Source organism: Coregonus clupeaformis, unplaced genomic scaffold (assembly GCF_020615455.1).
Source record: "Coregonus clupeaformis isolate EN_2021a unplaced genomic scaffold, ASM2061545v1 scaf0088, whole genome shotgun sequence".
NCBI lineage: Eukaryota > Metazoa > Chordata > Actinopteri > Salmoniformes > Salmonidae > Coregonus > Coregonus clupeaformis.
The window spans coordinates 268,216-287,537 of record NW_025533543.1 but is presented as its reverse complement, the minus strand read 5'-3'; the positions used below and the strand labels follow the sequence as shown (position 1 = coordinate 287,537).

The 19,322-nt window shown below is 44.5% G+C and overlaps 1 protein-coding gene across 5 annotated transcripts in view; it reads left to right on the top strand.

The window, feature by feature from the left end:
• Positions 1–19,322, top strand: part of LOC121574240 (protein Jade-1) — a 157,330-nt gene that overhangs the window by 117,682 nt on the left and 20,326 nt on the right. The window lies entirely within an intron of this gene.

Here is a 19,322-nt window from a genome sequence, read left to right as displayed (position 1 = left end):
CTATATATTTACTGACACTTGTGAACACTTTTTGTCAAGCTACTTCGTTCCCCTGCCTGTTTATTGATGCACAGGTGACTGAAAAAGTTGGCAAGAAAAATGCCCCTCTTGATTTCACTGCAAATAGGCTGTTGTTTTGGTATAATTTGGCTGAATAGGCTTGTGCACATTTACATTAGTGTTAACTAAGTTACTGACTGACTAGGCTAATTCTTATTCATGTTTTTGCCGTTGTTGCATTTCAGATAAAGAGAGAGTTAGATCACTAGAAAGCAGCATGCAGACAGACCAGGGCCTGTATTCACAAATCTCAGTCGGAGTACTGATTTTAGGATCAGTTTAGCCTTTTATATATAATATATCACAATGAATGATTACATTGACAAGGGGGAGTTGGTCCTAGATCACTATTCCTACTCTGTAGATGCTTTGTGAATACGGACCCGGGTAGAAACCTGTTACCCAATACCTTGCACAGCAATCTTTCACCACAGGACCCAAGAGGTATTACAGTCATATTACAGTATTTGTATGTGAATTACAGTAACAAAAGGGTTGACTTGTTCAGCAACATGTGCATTGAACATGTCTTTGGTGATGAAAGGTGCATAATGCGTTTGTCATCTCCCTATCAGGCCATTGCATGCTGTGACATGGGCTTGAATGGTGACACATTTGCAACAAAGCAGTCTCCTTCACTCATGCTGCTAAACATGCCCTCGTAAAAATGACTATCCTACCGATCCTTGACTTCGGCGATGTCATTTACAAAATAGCTTCCAATACTCAACTCAGCAAATTGGATGTAGTCTATCACAGTGCCATCCGTATTGTCACCAAAGCCCCATATACTACCCACCATTGTGACCTGTATGCTCTCGTTGGCTGGCCCTCACTACATATTTGTCGCCAACCCACTGGCTCCAGGTCATCTATAAATCTCTTCTAGGCAAATCCCCGCCTTATCTTAGTTCATTGGTCACCATAGCAACACCCACCCGTAGTATGCGCTCCAGCAGGTATATCTCACTGGTCATCCCCAAAGCCAACCCCTCCTTTGGCTGCCATTCCTTCCAGTTCTCTGCTGTAAATGACTGGAATGAACTACAAAAATCTCTGAAGCTGGAGACTCTTATCTCCCTCATTAACTTTAAGCATCAGTTGTCAGAGCAGCTTACCGATCACTGTACCTGTACACAGCCCATCTGTAATTAGCCCACCCAACTACCTCATCCCCATATTGTTATTTACATTGTTATTTATTTTGCTCATTTGCACCCCAGTATCTCTATTTGCACATCATCTTCTGCACATCTATCTTTCCAGTGTTAATACTAAATTATAATTGTAATTATTTTGCACTATGACCTATTTATTGCTTTACCTCCATAACTTACTACATTTGCACATACTGTATATAGATTTTCTATTGTGTTATTGACTGTACGTTTTGTTTATTCCATATGTAACTCTTTGTTGTTGTTTTTATCGCACTGCTATGCTTTATCTTGGCCAGGTTGCAGTTGTAAATGAGAACTTGTTCTCAACTGGCTTACCTGGTTAAATAAAGGTGAAATAAATAAATACTTCTTTAAGCTTCCTGACTGAATACTGGGGTCTTCGGTGGTTCTGGAAGCAAGGGCCTAACCTGGGAGTACAGCAACAGTCTCTCTGACTCGCAGCCATTCTGTCAACAGGTATTACAGTGGGGAGAATAAGTATTTGATACACTGCCGATTTTGCAGGTTTTCCTACTTACAAAGCATGTAGAGGTCTGTAATGTTTATCATAGGTACACGTCAACTGTGAGAGACGGAATCTAAAACAAAAATCCAGAAAATCACATTGTATGATTTTTAAGTAATTAATTTGCGTTTTATTGCATGACATAAGTATTTGATACATCAGAAAAGCAGAACTTAATATTTGGTACAGAAACCTTTGTTTGCAATTACAGAGATCATACGTTTCCTATAGGTCTTGACCAGGTTTGCACACACTGCAGCAGGGATTTTGGCCCACTCCTCCATACAGACCTTCTCCAGATCCTTCAGGTTTCGGGGCTGTCGCTGGGCAATACGGACTTTCAGCTCCCTCCAAAGATGTTCTATTGGGTTCAGGTCTGGAGACTGGCTAGGCCAATCCAGGACCTTGAGATGCTTCTTACGGAGCCACTCCTTAGTTGCCCTGGCTGTGTGTTTTGGGTCGTTGTCATGCTGGAAGACCCAGCCACGACCCATCTTCAATGCTCTTACTGAGGGAAGGAGGTTGTTGGCCAAGATCTCGCGATACATGGCCCCATCCATCCTCCCCTCAATACGGTGCAGTCGTCCTGTCCCCTTTGCAGAAAAGCATCCCCAAAGAATGATGTTTCCACCTCCATGCTTCACGGTTGGGATGGTGTTCTTGGGGTTGTACTCATCCTTCTTCTTCCTCCAAACACGGCGAGTGGAGTTTAGACCAAAAAGCTATATTTTTGTCTCATCAGACCACATGACCTTCTCCCATTCGTCCTCTGGATCATCCAGATGGTCATTGGAAAACTTCAGACGGGCCTGGACATGCGCTGGCTTGAGCAGGGGGACCTTGCGTGCGCTGCAGGATTTTAATCCATGACGGCGTAGTGTGTTACTAATGGTTTTCTTTGAGACTGTGGTCCCAGCTCTCTTCAGGTCATTGACCAGGTCCTGCCGTGTAGTTCTGGGCTGATCCCTCACCTTCCTCATGATCCTTGATGCCCCACGAGGTGAGATCTTGCATGGAGCCCCAGACCGAGGGTGATTGACCGTCATCTTGAACTTCTTCCATTTTCTAGTAATTGCGCCAACAGTTGTTGCCTTCTCACCAAGCTGCTTGCCTATTGTCCTGTAGCCCATCCCAGCCTTGTGCAGGTCTACAATTTTATCCCTGATGTCCTTACACAGCTCTCTGGTCTTGGCCATTGTGGAGAGGTTGGAGTCTGTTTGATTGAGTGTGTGGACAGGTGTCTTTTATACAGGTAACGAGTTCAAACAGGTGCAGTTAATACAGGTAATGAGTGGAGAACAGGAGGGTTTCTTAAAGAAAAACGAACAGGTCTGTGAGAGACGGAATTCTTACTGGTTGGTAGGTTATCAAATACTTATGTCATGCAATAATATGCAAATTAATTACTTAAAAATCATACAATGTGATTTTCTGGATTTTTGTTTTAGATTCCGTCTCTCACAGTTGAAATGTACCTATGATAAAAATTACAGACCTCTACATGCTTTGTAAGTAGGAAAACCTGCAAAATCGGCAGTGTATCAAATACTTGTTCTCCCCACTGTATATGCAACCACTCAAATTAACTTTATTGTTAAATTAAAACATGGCTACTTCCAGTGAAACTATTTAGAGGGAGTGATCTAGCTAATGTGTTTTGAGTTTCCACTTACCCAGCAGGTGAATTAGCACCAAAGATATTAGTCTTTGTAGGCAAATTCATCTCTATTTAACAAAAAATACTGAGTCCTATTTTAACAGTAAAATATAGCAACAATGGCCTAATTGTCAACTAAAAATTCATGACAATCACTGGATTAGGTTGCGGTGCACATCAAAATATCTTGATCATGCATTCCTGCTTAGATTAAACAAGTCATTTGAATACCATCTCAGTAGTCTATTGCACCTCTTTATTAAAGCACTGTGAGTGCCATTAGAAGATGATTAGCCTACAATTTTTTTCTATTGGTGAAGGTTTGTGGCGCACGCAGACCTCAAATGTTGTATTAAATTCCCATAGCATGATGCTGCCACCACCATGCTTCACCATAGGGATGTTGCCAGGTTTCCTCCGGACGTGATTCTTGGCATTCAGGCTAAAGAGTTAAATCTTTGTTTCATCAGACCAGAGAATCTTGTTTCTCATGGTTTGAGAGTCCTTTAGGTCATGTGCCTTTTACTGTGGTCCTCTGTAGCTCAGCTGGTAGAGCACGGCGCTTGTAACGCCAAGGTAGTGGGTTCGATCCCCGGGACCACCCATACACAAAAAAAATGTATGCACGCATGACTGTAAGTCGCTTTGGATAAAAGCGTCTGCTAAATGGCATATTATATTATTATTATATTATACTGAGGAGTGGCTTCAGTCTGGCCACTCTACCATAAAGGCCTGAATGGTGGAGTGTTGCAGAGATGGTTGTCCTTCTGGAAGGTTCTCCCATCTCCACAGAAGAACTCTAGAGCTCTGTCAGAGTGACCATCGGGTTCTTGGTCACCTCCCTGACCAAGGCCCTTCTCCCCCGATTGCTCAGTTTGGCCGGGCAGCCAGCTCTAGGAAGAGTCTTGGTGGTTCCAAACTTCTTCCATTTAAGAATGATGGAGGCCACTGTGTTCTTGGGGACCTTCCCCAGATCGGTGCCTCGACACAATCCTGTCTCGGAGCTCTACAGACAATTCCTTCGACCTCATGGCTTGGTTTTTGCTCTGACATGCACTGTCAACTGTGGGACCTTATATAGACAGGTGTGTGCCTTTCAATCAATTGAATTGACCACAGGTGGACTCCAATCAAGTTGTAGAAACATCTCAAGGATGATCAATGGAAACAGGATGCACCTGAGATCAATTTCAAGTCTCATAGCAAAGGGTCTGAATACTTATGTAAATAAGGTATTTTTTGTAATTTTATTTTATAAATTAGCACACAAAAAATGCTTTGTCATTATGGGGTATTGTGTGTAGATTGATGGGGGACATTTTTATTTAATCCATTTTAGAATAATGCTGTAGCGTAACAAAGTGGGAAAAGGGAAGGGGTCTGAATACTTTCCGAATGCACAGTAGGTCTTCTAGGCAAAGAATTTTACCACTGTAGTCCGGTGCGTCATTGTCAAAAGAAACCCACTCACACACTGCCATCTGGTGCAGTCAATGGCTCAGCGTTACACAAGTATTCACCTGAATCTACGTCAAGCCTGGACAATGTTCTATTTCATATTTTTATGGTGCGGGTGCTGCCCAGAAGTATATAATCGATTTATATCTCAAATTTACAATGGCGGATTGAATTTTTTTTGACATTTCAGATTCATACATATGCATACATATGCACTACTCATTATTGTTTGGGGGATTTTAAAGTGAAACATGGTCTTTAATGTTTTGTACACTTGAAATTGTGAGAGTAATAATTAAATAATTTTTTTGTATTTATTTTCCATTGGGAATTCATGCAACATATCTTGACATGCTATATAAGTTGACCACAAGTGTATTTGTTGCGATAATAATCCATATAAAGTACAGTAATTTGTTAAAAGTGTGAAAGTCAAACCATTGTTGAAATACTATAAATGACTGATATAATGGGACATCGAATGAGAGATGGCTGATCTTGCTTTGTTTGAAGCCTTGGCATGCGCTGCATTTTGCAGAGAGTGCGTTTTTAGAGACAAGTCAGACATTCTCTGCAGAAAGTAATAATAATAATAATAATAATAATAATAATAATAATAATAATATGCCATTTAGCAGACGCTTTTATCCAAAGCGACTTACAGTCATGCGTGCATACATTTTTGTGTATGGGTGGTCCCGGGGATCGAACCCACTACCTTGGCGTTACAAGCGCCGTGCTCTACCAGCTGAGCTACAGAGGACCACAGTACAGATTGGTTTTGGGAAACAATATTTGATGAGCCAATTTTATAGGATTTTGTGAGGATTTAAGACCTACTTTAGCGTGAGCTCTCCGATCGGCATCTCACAGCCCTCGATGAGCTAATGTTTTGGATGCAATCATCAGCAAAACTAACAGGAACACATACAATTTCCATACACCATCACACAACAGGTTGAAGTCGAGGGATTTCTTTGCCATGATGCCATCAAAGCGTTCCTAAATTTAAACAGAGCAATAGACAGCACCCACATCACCATAAAATCACCATCCCAAAACAATTTCAACTATGTGAACAGAAAAGGTTATGTGAACAGTTATGTGATGCGCAAAAGACACTGCTTTATGTGGTGGCCAGGGAGAACGCACAACTCGTTCATTCTGCAGATCAGTAATGTTGGCCTATAGGGTTAATTTGGACCATATATGATTAATTAGGGGCGTTTTGAAAAGCAAACATCCAAGGTCGTGCAAGACCACTGAGCCTGAGAACAATTGGTATTTATCAGTGGTTATCTCCTACCGGTGTGCGTGTGACGCCCGTAGGATTGTTTGATAAATCACACTTTTCCTATGCGTATGACCATTCTAAATTCCGTTACGTAAGTAGTATTTTAGAATAGTTTCTACGCAATATTGATAAGGCCTCAGGCCTCTACAAGACTGGCTAACTGTACTGCTTCATTCTGCCTTCCAGGCCTCTACAAGACTGACTTTCTTTGCAGAAACTTCTCTAAGACTGGCTCACTGTGTTAGAGTACAATGCATCTGCCTCCCAGTCTGTCTGGAGTAGGCCTAGCCTATATTCAGGACAAACACCCCAGCACCCTGTCCCTGTACTTATAAGACCCTCTCTTCCCACATCTATACCTTACATGGCATACCACATAATAGGGCTGCACAATTCATCCAAATTGCAATATTTACATGTGCAATATCCATATCGCAAGAGATCCATATCGCATGCAATATTTTGAAATGCCACGTTTAACATACCATGAACAAAAAATATATGATTGGCTGGGCCTGGCTCCCCAGTGGGTGGGCCTATGCCCTCCCATGTCCACTCATGGCCCCTGCCCAGTCATGTGAAATCTATAGATTAGGGCCTAATGTATTTATTTAAATTGACTGATTTCCTTCTATGAACTGTAACTCAGTCAAATCTTTGAAATTGTTGAATGTTGCGTTTATTTTTGTTCAGTATAGTTTGTCTCCCTCTCTCCTCTTGCGACTGCTTCCCACACACACACCCCCACACTCGAGCATCGCAGTTCCTCTTCCTCGCTGTTAGATTCACTATAAGTTTCATGCTGTTCTGTTAGGTCAAATGCTGTTAATAGATTGTTCAGAACAACAATGATGCTGCTTTCAACTTTGCTTCCTAATATAACTCATTCTATTTTTATAATTCCAGAAGTTCACCAAAGTGTTTTGATCTACAGGTAACTTCCAAAATAAAGGCAACACCAACATAAAGTGTCTTTTTAATAGGGCGTTGGGCCACCACGAGCCGCCAGAACAGCTTCGATGCGCCTTGGCATAGATTCTACAAGTGTCTGGAACTCTATTGGAGGGATGTGACACCATTCTTCCACATGACATTTCACCATTTTGTGTTTTGTTGATGGTGGTGGAAAACTCTGTCTCAGGCGCTACTCCAGAATCTCCCATAAGTGTTCAATTGGGTTGAGATCTGGTGACTGAGACACACACACTCCCTTTAAACCCGCTATGCCCCTTTGAGACCAAAGACTGTCAGTCACTAAGTTCTCTTCTAGCCATGGTAGCCAAAATAATGGCCAACTGGACATTTTTGTACATGACCATAAGCATGATGGGATGCTAATTGCTTAATTAACTCAGGAACCACACCTGTGTGGAAGCGCCTGCTTTCAGTATACTTTCTATCCCGCATTTAGTGAGGTGTTTCCTTTATTTTGGCAGTTACCTGTATATCGCAAGTGAAATCGCAATATTTGTTAACAACATTTTTGGGGCCCCATATTGTGAAACCCTACTACATAGTAAGCCTTAAATGGCATATACCATACTATGACGAGTGGACTGACTGAAGGGGAACTTTCATGGCCCACCTACAGCCCCAACAACAACTTGGTACCGCACCATCTCATCTCCACAACCCCAGCGTGGTCTAACCTACCTAGCCCAGTCCACTCTGCCTCTGCCACACTGAGTCTAAGTCTGCCTCTGATACATACAAGTCTGACTCGCCAGTCTGAACTGTACAGTGCTTTATTTTCCCTGACATTTCTTTCTGCCATAGTCCTGAGCTGAACGTTAAAGGCCAGGCGACAGACCGCGGCAGGGCCCTTTATCTCTGTTAAGTGTCTCATCGCTCAGAATCCCATTGTGTTTCAATGCCAGCCGGTCAGCCTGTTCAATGGCACCCACCGATCCCGAGTGGCTTCTGCCTCCCTCCTTCCGCCTCGCAGGCTGTGTCCCAAATGGCACCATATTCCCTATATAGTGCACTACTTTTGACGTAGTAGCCTCGCTCTCCCTCGTTCTTCCTTTCTCTTTCCCTCTTCAGAGTGGCAGCAGCATGAGCAGCTCACATCACACAAAGACCCCTCTGATATCAGCCTGCCTGACGGATAAAAAAATGAGATGGGGAGACATCAATATTTATACCTGCTGGCCCTAATTTTGCAGTGCCGTATATTCTTTCACACCCGGCGAACGCGTGGCCGGGCATACCAGGGTGGTCAGATAAATAATTCAAGTTGCAAAAACCTTGAATTCAAAATTACTTGGTTAAGACAGTGAGACGCACACACACCGTCTCCATACCCCTACACATACGCTGGCTGTGTGTGTGTGTGTGTGTGTGTGTGTGTGTGTGTGTGTGTGTGTGTGTGGCTTGTAAAGCAGCTCATCTTCTCTGAAGCTTTGTGACTGTGTATGGATGACCCATGTTGCCTCAGCACTACAGGACGGTCCCCACTCCTCAGGTTTGTGCACAGTATCTATCTGTCGGCCCACCGCCCGAGGGGGCCCGCGGTTGACAGTGTTTGCCCAACCCGCCTACAAACACTAACTCAGTTACACTTGGATGGGGGTGCATGAATAAGTAATGAGAGCGATATAAGCGCCCCGAAGTTGACCCAGCCCTTTAATATTTTACAGTGTGGGTTCTGAGACAATGCCGCACGCCAGTAAACGAGCTCAACTGTGAAATGGGACTGCACTGCACTCAACACAAATGGTACTCCACTCCTCCCCTCGCTTAAGTTGAATTTAATCATTTCTCTGGGGTAAAAGTTGAGGTACTTGGATCAGATTTGAAAAGCTGGGCCGCTTAACGTACAGCTATGTCCTGAATATGAAGTGGTACTTGGTTTGCCCTCTTGGCTTGGCACATAATGTCTTGTGAGGTGTAGGACTTTAAAAGCCTGTAAGTTCCCCAACTAGAACCATGCTGCACGCAGAGACATAAAAATGGTATCCATGAGTTCGCCTGACTCTGGCTAAGTAGGAAAAAGGCTTAATTGCCTAAATCTCAAAGTATCCCTTTAAAGAGAGAACATGTAGTTTTGGTTACACACACAAATCTGACGAGTACTTTGGAATTCTCGGAAACAGGAGGATCTGAAACGTATGTTATATCATATCGTATTCATATCCATGTATTCTCAAAGTCGATGCAACCGAACACGATCCTCCATAACTTGGCTGTTGTTATCGTGGCAACGTGTTGTTTACCTTCCTGCATTGTCTCCCAGTCAGATTGGATATCATCTAAACCTCCATCACAAAAGACTCTACTGACAGAGCATTGATCCTCACTGGAGCACACTGCAAACCCACACGTTAGCAGCCTTAGAGAGATAAGAGCCTATTAGCTTTTGTCTGAAATAAAAACAGACTTAAGGTTGAATCCCAAATGGCACCCTATTCAAATCAAATCAAATCAAATCGTATTGGCCACATGCGCCGAATACAACAGGTGTAGACAATACAGTGAAATGCTTACTTACAGCCCTTAACCAACAATGCATTTATTTTTTAATTTAAAAAAGTAAAATAAAACAAGTGTTGCGAAAAAAGAGCAGAAGTAAAATAAAATAACAGTAGGGAGGCTATATATATATATACAGGGGGGTACTGGTGCAGAGTCAATGTGCGGGGGCACCGGCTAGTTGAGGTAATATGTACATGTGGGTAGAGTTAAAGTGACTATGCGTAAATAATTAACAGAGTAGCAGCAGCGTAAAAAGATGGGGTGGGGGTGGGGGGGCAGTGCAAATAGTTTGGGTAGCCATGATTAGCTGTTCAGGAGTCTTATGGCTTGGGGGTAGAAGCTGTTAAGAAGTCTTTTGGACCTAGACTTGGCACTCCGGTACCGCTTGCCGTGCGGTAGCAGAGAGAACAGTCTATGACTAGGGTGGCTGGAGTCTTTGACAATTTTGAGGGCCTTCCTCTGACACTGCCTGGTATAGAGGTCCTGGATGGCAGGAAGCTTGGCCCCAGTGATGTACTGGGCCGTACGCACTACCCTCTGTAGTGCCTTGCGGTCGGAGGCCGAGCAGTTGCCATACCAGGCGGTGATGCAACCAGTCAGGATGCTCTCGATGGTGCAGTTGTAGAATTATTCCCTATTTAGTTTACTACTAGGGTGCCACTTGGGTTGCACCCATAAACTAAATCAGATTGCTGTGTGGGTGTGTCTTCTGGGACCTAATTGTGGAATCACTGTCTGTATGTACTGTATGAAGAGAGGGTTTGGTTGAAGAAAAGGTGGGATAAATAATTTGGTACCTGTGTGTAGAAATGGAGAGATCTGATGGTGGAGTGTGATCCTGGGATAAGCTTTTGGGTAAACAGTCTTGCTTGGTTTGTTTGATGAAATGATTGCAACAGTTTCCCATCTTATCTTCACTCTGTTTGGATTAAGCTTAGAAAGGTTGCTAACAAACATTTATCATAGCATAACTAGTACAGTAGTAGCATCTGGAGAATCTTCATCAAGGACTGTCTAAGAGTTAGCCACAAAAACCCTGATGAAGGCTACAGTACAAAGAATATGCTTTTTTTTATCAACTTCCAATGTTCTGCAAGAGTTGCTGAATTTCCTCTGCACTTAAGTTTGCTCCTCAATTCATGCACCTTGGTTGGAGAGTGAGGTAGCGGCAGTGATCCTTTCCCTTTGCAAAGAGTAAGCCACACACAGTTCAGTCTGCAGGTTAGCAATTTGGACAACAGTAATGCTCACAAGCATTATCCCAGAGATATGAGCAACTCTGTCATTGAAGCTATTATCATTATTATTCTCATTGGGGCATTTGCTTTGAGTCTATCTGACTGATCCTTTCAATATTGCCTCCAGCCAGCCAGCCACTCACTCATGATTCTATTCATTTAAACAGCTAACCACCGTATATGGACTTCTCACTTACCCCCTGACAAGTGGCAATAAAAATGCTCAATTAAACTTTAACACGTAGCTGTGTGAAGCCTCTCCCCTGCTGGATTATTGCTCTCTACTGATGGAGTATTGCTGATTTTAGCCTGAGTAACTCCTTTCCTCTCTTGTGAAGGGAGTGTGGAGCAGAAACTCCTTGCTGTGCTCCCACAGGAAAGGATGGTAACAGGCTTACAGTGATGCTAACAGGCTAAATGGCTGTGCTCCTACTGTGGAGGATGCTAACAGGCTAATAGTTGTGCTCCCATAGTGGAGGATGCTAACGGTCTAATGGCCTGGGTCAGCCAATCAATCAATGGAATGGGATTTTCATAGCACATTACAGCGCTTTAGAGGCAAAGGCAAAGACTTGAGTTTGGATCTGTCTGTCAGTTACATAAACCTCCCCACTGTCTGGTTAGGTGGAAGTAGGCAGTGGAGCACACAGGAGGTTGGTGATACCTTAATTGGGGAGAACGGGCTCGTGTTAATGACTGGAGCGGAATGGGTGGAATGGTATGCCATTCCATTTGCGCAGTTCCAGCCATTATTATGAGGGTTCTCCCCCAGCAGCCTCCTGTGGTGGAGCAGTATCCCCACAACCATGTGGCTGGTATTTACTCAACTACCCACAGTCTCTGATACTGCAGCAGCACGCACTAGCCTGACACACATGCTCAATACATCATCAAAATGGGAGAGGAATCAGAACGTTAATCTCCCACTCCTGTTTTTGTTTGCACACACAAAGCGTTTTGACTGAGTAATATTAACAGTCCACTCCTGAGAGGCTTAACAAAACAGTTAGCTAGTTTCATAACCAGGGTTTTTGCCATGACATATGTGCTTTGCTGCTGCTTTCATTAATTCCAAAAACAACCTTGATGAGGGCTTAGAAAAGCAGTCTGTTAGTGACCAAATAGCACCCTATTCCCTACATAGTGCACTATCCCCTATATAGGGCCCTGGTCAAAGTAGTGCACTATATAGGGGATATGTTTCAATTTGGGACTGTCTGCGGATAGGCAAACCGATCAGAAGAGAGCAGAACAGTGTCACTCTGTTTATTAAAGGGATACTTTGGGATTTTGGCAAGGCTCTGGGAGATCTCCAGACAGATACCGGCCCTGTGGGTCTTCTCTGACACAGCAGTCAAATATTCTGAGCCCTGATTGGACGAGGACGTCTTCCTGGACCCCCCGGTGCCCCTGTGGGCTGGGCTTGGGCGTAGTGTCAGTGAGTGATTGAATAAATTCTCCTCCTGGCTCTCTTCTGGGAGGACGAGGATTCTGGTAGGGAGGTTCTCCTGATGGCTGTAAGCAGCATAGCACACTACAGAGCTGGCCTCTCTCACAAAGCCTACTCAACCACTCTACCGTATCCAGCTGCAACAGTCTGGGCTGTCTGTCTGACCCACTTTTCAGCTCTCGCTCCCTCATTCCCTCTGTCCCTCTCCCTCCCCCTTTCCTCCCCTGTGTGTCTTTTAATATGTGGAGCTTTGGTTTTTGGCAGGATTCAGTTGTGTGTTGACGAGTCAGTGCCTCTATCTCACTCTATAATATAATGTAATAATATATATTAGAGGCCTTCACGGGTCCAAAATGTTGGACCCGTTCCGAAATGGACCTGGGGCTTTCCCATCCGGACACGATATGCATAAATACATATTTTAAACATAGAAACCCATTCCGAACGGACCCGTGGACAATTACACCCGTTCTTATAGACCTGGTTAACCGGAGCTGATAAAGCGCGAGGGAGAGGAGGTAGAGAGAGGTGACGCTCTAGCAGGGGCAGTGCTATGTGTGTAGGCTACTCTGAGCGAGTGACACGGGGAACAGGGAGGAGGGAGGGAGAGATGAGAGACCGCAATCAACCAAGCCGACTTGCGCTATATTACACAAATAGCTGCCATAGCTAGGTTATTTATTATCCAATATGATTACTTAGTACCAGTCTTGACTGCATCAAATCGTGAGAAGCTAGTTAAGCTAGCTAGCTGGCTAGGCTAATTGAGGTTGGATGCGCGTTCTCGTCCTACACAATTACAAACAACAACAATTCCATTTAGAATATAAAGTAGCAGCCTACTTGTTGGCTCTTGGTCGATGTAGCCTGTCTTTGTCCTTTAACTTTAAATTCCATCATTTTAATTCCATCTTCCATTGATTAGATACACTAGATTACCAAAAGTATGTGGACACCTGCTTGTCGAACATCTCATTTCAAAATCATGGGCATTAATATGGAGCTGGTCCAACTTTCCTGCTATAACAGTCTCCACTCTTCTGGGAAGGCTTTCCACTAGATGTTGGAACATTGCTGCGGGGACTTGCTTCCACTCAGCCACAAGAGCTTTAGCGAGGTCGGGGCAATTAGGCCTGGCTCGCAGTCTGTGTTCTAAATCATCCCAAAGGTGTTTGATGGGGTTGAGGTCAGGGCTCTGTGCAGGCCAGTCAAGTTCTTCCACACCGCTCTTGACAAACCATTTCTGTATGGACATCGCTTTGTGCACGGGGGCATTGTCATGCTGAAACAGGAAAGGGCCTTCCGCAAACTGTTGCCACAAAGTTGGAAGCACAGAATCGTCTAGAATGTCATTGTATGCTGTAGCGTTAAGATTTCCCTTCATTGGAACTAAGGGGCCTAGCCCGAACAATGAAAAACAGCCCCAGACCATTATCCCTCCTCCACCAAACTTTACAGTCGGCACTATGCATTCAGGCAGGTAGCGTTCTCCTGGCATCCGCCAAACCCAGATTAGTCCGTCAGACTGCCAGATTGTAAAGTGTAACGCGTTTCCACTGCTCCAGAGACCAATGGCGGCGGGCTTTACACCACTCCAGCCGACGCTTGGCATTGCACATGGTGATCTGAGGCTTGTGTGCGGCTACTCGGCCATGGAAACCCATTTCATGAAGCTCCCAACAAACAGTTATTGTGCTGACGTTGCTTCCAGAGACAGTTTGGAACTCGGTAGTGAGTGTTACAACCGAGGACAGACGCTTTTTACGCGCTTCAGCACTCGCCGGTCCCGTTCTGTGAGCTTGTGTGGCCTACCACTTCGTGGCTGAACCGTTGTTGCTCCTAGACGTTTCCACTTCACAATAGCAGCACTTACAGTTGACTGGGGCAGCTCTAGCAGGGAGAAAATTTGACAAACTGACTTGTTCTAAATCAGAACATGTTATTGTCTAGTGAATGAGCTTATATTTCATAAGAAAGTCAGGTACAGTGCCTTGCAAAGGTATTCATCCCCCTTGGCGTTTTTCCTATTTTGTTGCATTACAACCTGTAATTTAAATGGATTTTTATTTGGATTTCATGTAATGGACATACACAAAATAGTCCAAATTGGTGAAGTGAAATTAAAAAAATAACTTGTTTCAAAGAAATTCTAAAAAATAAATAACGGAAAAGTGGTGCGTGCATATGTATTCACCCCCTTTGCTATGAAGCCCCTAAATAAGATCTGGTGCAACCGATTTACCTTCAGAAGTCACATAATTAGTTAGATTGCACACAGGTGTACTTTATTTAAGAGACACATGATCTCAGTATATATACACCTGTTCTGAAAGGCCCCAGAGTCTGCAACACCACTAAGCAAGGGGCACCACATTTTTTTACAAGCGGCACCATGAAGACCAAGGAGCTCTCCAAACAGGTCAGGGACAAAGTTGTGGAGAAGTACAGATCAGGGTTGGGTTATAAAAAAATATAGAAACTTTGAACATCCCACAGAGCACCATTAAATCCATTATTTAAAAATTGAAAGAATATGGCACCACAACGAACCTGCTAAGAGAGGGCCGCCCACCAAAACTCACGGACCAGGCAAGGAGGGCATTAATCCGAGCGGCAACAAAGAGACCAAAGATAACCCTGAAGGAGCTGCAAAGCTCCACAGCGGAGATTGGAGTATCTGTCCATAGGACCACTTTAAGCTGTACACTCCACAGAGCTGGGCTTTATGGAAGAGTGGCCAGAAAAAAGCCATTGCTTAAAGAAAAAAATAAGCAAACGTTTGGTGTTCGCCAAAAGGCATGTGGGAGACTCCCCAAACATATGGATGAAGGGTCTCTGGTCAGATGAGACTTTTTGTCCATCAAGGAAAACACTATGTCTGGCGCAAACCCAACACCTTTCATCACCCCGAGAACACAATCCCGACAGTGAAGCATGGTGGTGGCAGCATCATGCTGTGGGGATGTTTTTCATCAGCAGGGACTGGGAAACTGGCCAGAATTTAAGGAATGATGGATGGCGCTAAATACAGGGAAATTCTTGAGGGAAATCTGTTTCAGTCTTCCAGAGATTTGAGACTGGGACGGAGGTTCACCTTCCAGCAGGACAATGACCCAGAGCATACTGCTAAAGCAACACTCGAGTGGTTTAAGGGGAAACATTTAAATGTCTTGGAATGGCCTAGTCAAAGCCCAGACCTCAATCCAATTGAGAATCTGTGGTATGACTTAAAGATTGCTGTACACCACCAGCGGAACCCCTCCAACTTGAAGGAGCTGGAGCAGTTTTGCCTTGAAGAATGGGCAAAAATCCCAGTGGCTAGATGTGCCAAGTGTATAGAGTCATAACCCAAGAGACTTGCAGCTGTAATTGCTGCAAAAGGTGGCTCTACAAAGTGTTGACTTTGTGGGGGGGGGGTTGTCTTATTTCTTTTTTGCTTCACAAGAAAAAATATTTTGCATCTTCAAAGTGGTAGGCATGTTGTGTAAATCATATGATACCAACCCCCCCAAAAATCCATTTTAATTCCAGGTTGTAAGGCAACAAAATAGGAAAAATGCCAAGGGGGGTGAATACTTTCGCAATACCTCAATAGATAATAATAATAATATGCCATTTAGCAGACGCTTTTATCCATAGCGACTTATCCACGTCCCCACATTCACCTAGTACACACTGACACCCCACTCTGCTCTTGCCCTTTTGACACATTTTCCTGAGGGGGTTATACACTAACTAAATTTGTCTCTGCTATATCCATGTAGTCTTTCAGTGGGGAGATGCTGTTACACTCTCCCTCTCCAGGGCATTACTGAATTATATTGTTCAAGTCACCAATATACACTTATATCCCTCTCTACTCTACTCATTAGTTGTATATCAGCTGAACTGTTTTATTAACTGCTCCAGTAAATCCCTGCAGTGAGTCAGTGGTGAGGGCTGCACCCCATATCGCAATATTATTTTGGACTATATTATATCTGTACTTTGACTCCAAGTATCGATTTGTAAAACATAAAAAGTATTTCTTGCCAGGTAGCGTTATCTAGCACTAATCGGCTGTATCTGCGCCAAAACTCTGGTATTTTTCATTCTATAGCTTGTTCTCAGTCTTTTTAAATAGTGAGTGAACATTTTTTGCGCACTGTTATTTCCATGACTGATTAAAACTAATCATGTTCTCTTTTGCCTCTGCAACAGGTATGTAGTGAGCCATATGTTTGGAACATCAAATTCCAGTAAAATCGCAGGATCGAATCGCAATACATATCGAATTGCAATACATATCGTATCGGCACTTAATTATCATGATAAAATCGTATTGTGAGGTCCCTGGAAATTTCCAGCCCTATTTTTACATAGTGCACTACTTTTGTCAAGAGCCCTATACACTATACAGGGAATAGGGTGCAATTTGGGATGCAGCCGAGGTGTTATCCCCTCTCCCTCTCTGAGGCTCTGGCAAGCCCTTCTAGTCGCTGTCTGTAACTCTAGGATCAGTGGTGGGATCATCTCTGACGCGCACGGTACACTTTCGCCTGGGGCAGCCACATTTCCATGCCTGATCGTCAGGGGAGTGGCGTCGGTGACCCGTTCTGAGACCTGAACTGCGAGCGGTCACCCAAGCATCTGCTGTCATCAGGCCCTAATTAAATCAACAGGTGTCTGGCAGGAGAGGAGAGGAGCGGGCCCTGTTTTGTCCACTTACTACATCACTAATGCTTTCTCTATCCCCAATCCCTCTCGCTCGCTCTCTGTGCTACAGAGCCAGGGAGCGGGAAAGATGGTGTGAGGAGAGAGTGGAAGAGGGATGTGTAATTCTAGTATAGAGAGAGAAAAAGAGAGAGATGGAGGGAGGGAGAATTGAAAGCAGTTTACTGTGTTGTAGGGATGGCAGGAGGGAGAGAGAGTGTGATTGGGGAAGTGATCAGAGAAAAAGACAGAGAGGGGAGAAACTGAGAGAAATCTGTTTACTATGTGGTATGGGAGCAGTTGGCCCTGCTTGACACAGTAAATACACCACTAATGCCTCTGTGTATGGAGCCAGAGAGTGAGAGGGAGGGATGAGATGGATGAAGGGATAGAGGAGGGAACAGATAAGGATGTAGAGAGAGAGGAGAATGGAAAGTTGGTGAAAAGCTGTTTGCTCTGTGTGTGCTATAGAAGAGGAGTGGCCCCTTACTTAGCAGTTATCTGTGCTCCTATCCAGGGGCCGAGGGAGGAAGGCGGAGGGAAAAAATAAGGGAGGTAGAGAGAGAGAGGATAGTGTGGATTAGAGAAATTGCTAAAGATGGTAGAGGAGAGAGGTTAATAGGATGTGTCCCAAATGGCTTCCTGTTCCCTATATAATGCACTACTACTTGTGCACTCTGGTCCCAGGTCAAAAGTAGTGCATTATAAAGGGAATAGGGTGCCATTTGGGACACAGCCATAGATTAGAGAGGGGGGAGGGGAGTGTCTGCCCCCCTATTTGAAGCCCTTCCGTTCCTTATCCCTTCCCCCCTCTTATTCCCATTTATCTCTGTGTTGCTTAGGGGCAGAGAGGTACTTGTTGTTGAAAACAGTCTCTCTTCCCCCCCCCCACCCCCCCACCCCACTCATAATCAAACACAGATACTGAACATTGTGTCCCACATGAAAATCTATTTTTATCCTACTTAGAAGTAATGGAATACTTAGGATAGTTGGCCACCAGACAACTTAATAAGCAAACTAGCAGCAAGCGATACCAAACATTAGGCCTGTGGTTTTCTCCTCCCACACAGTGGCAGTGTGCTGGCCATATCTCCTCTGTTAACTGTTTGTTAATGTACTATTCCCATCAGCGGAATACATTGGGACACAATTAGTGTTTTGTCCTGCTGGGGCTAAACATAGCAGGGAGAGGAGAAGAGAACAGTCATGTTTGTTCTCCTGTGTGTGTGTGTGTGTGTGTTGTTTCTCAACAGAAATGGATGATGGAGTACTACCGGTATTATATCCTCCTCTATTGTTCTTCCCAGACACTGTTTGCACTCTCCTGTTGGCTGGTGTGATAAACTGTGTCATTGAGAGATGCCATTTGAGTCCTTGGCGATGCCAGATCAGATATGTGCCTTTTTTATGTGTCTCTGCTTATGTGTGTCTTTGTTGTACGCTGTTGTATGCATGTTCTTGCGTTGTCTGTGCGCGTGTGCTGTCGGCGTCGGTGTGTGTGAGACGGGCGGGCAGACTGAGGGAACAGATCTGTCTTTGTTGAGTGTTTGGGTGGCTCAGCTCTGCCATGCTGTACCATCTGAATGACAGGACGGACACCTCACACAGCACAGCCTGGCTGGCAGACAAAGACACCGTTTTCTTTCTGACTGCGCTGTACTTTTATCCTCTCTTATTCGCTCTCTGTCTGTCTGTCTGTCTGTCACTCTCTGTCTGTCTGTCGCTCTCTGTCGCTCTCTGTCGCTCTGTCACTCTCTGTCGCTCTGTCTGTCTGTCGCTCTGTCTGTCTGTCGCTCTGTCTGTCTGTCGCTCTGTCTGTCGCTCTGTCTGTCTGTCTGTCGCTCGGTCTGTCTCTCTCTGCCTGTGTGTGTGTCTTGCTCTCTCTCTCTCTCCCCCCCCCCAAAAGAATATATATGTTGTCTTGTCAGCCGTACCCCCTCCTCTCTAGCCCCTCTTCCCATCATCACTATGACTAATCCTTAGTCACACACTAAAGATGCACACTGAAACACAATGGATAGAAAAAACACACTCACACAGACGTGCTTTGACACAGGACACACTGGGAGCCCGCAGACGTGTGTGTGTGTGTGTGTGTGTGTGTGTGTGTGTTTTTTTTCCTGTCTGCGTGTGTGTATCCTGTCCCTGGCTGTGAGCCAGCCTCTGTCTGGTTTACTGGTGACTACTCCAGAGTGGGTTGGCTATGGCCTAGCCAGGCAGCTTCCTGAGGGGGAGGCTAGTCGCTCCAGCTCTCCACAACACACACACACACACACACACACCACTACTCCTTCGACAGCCACATGT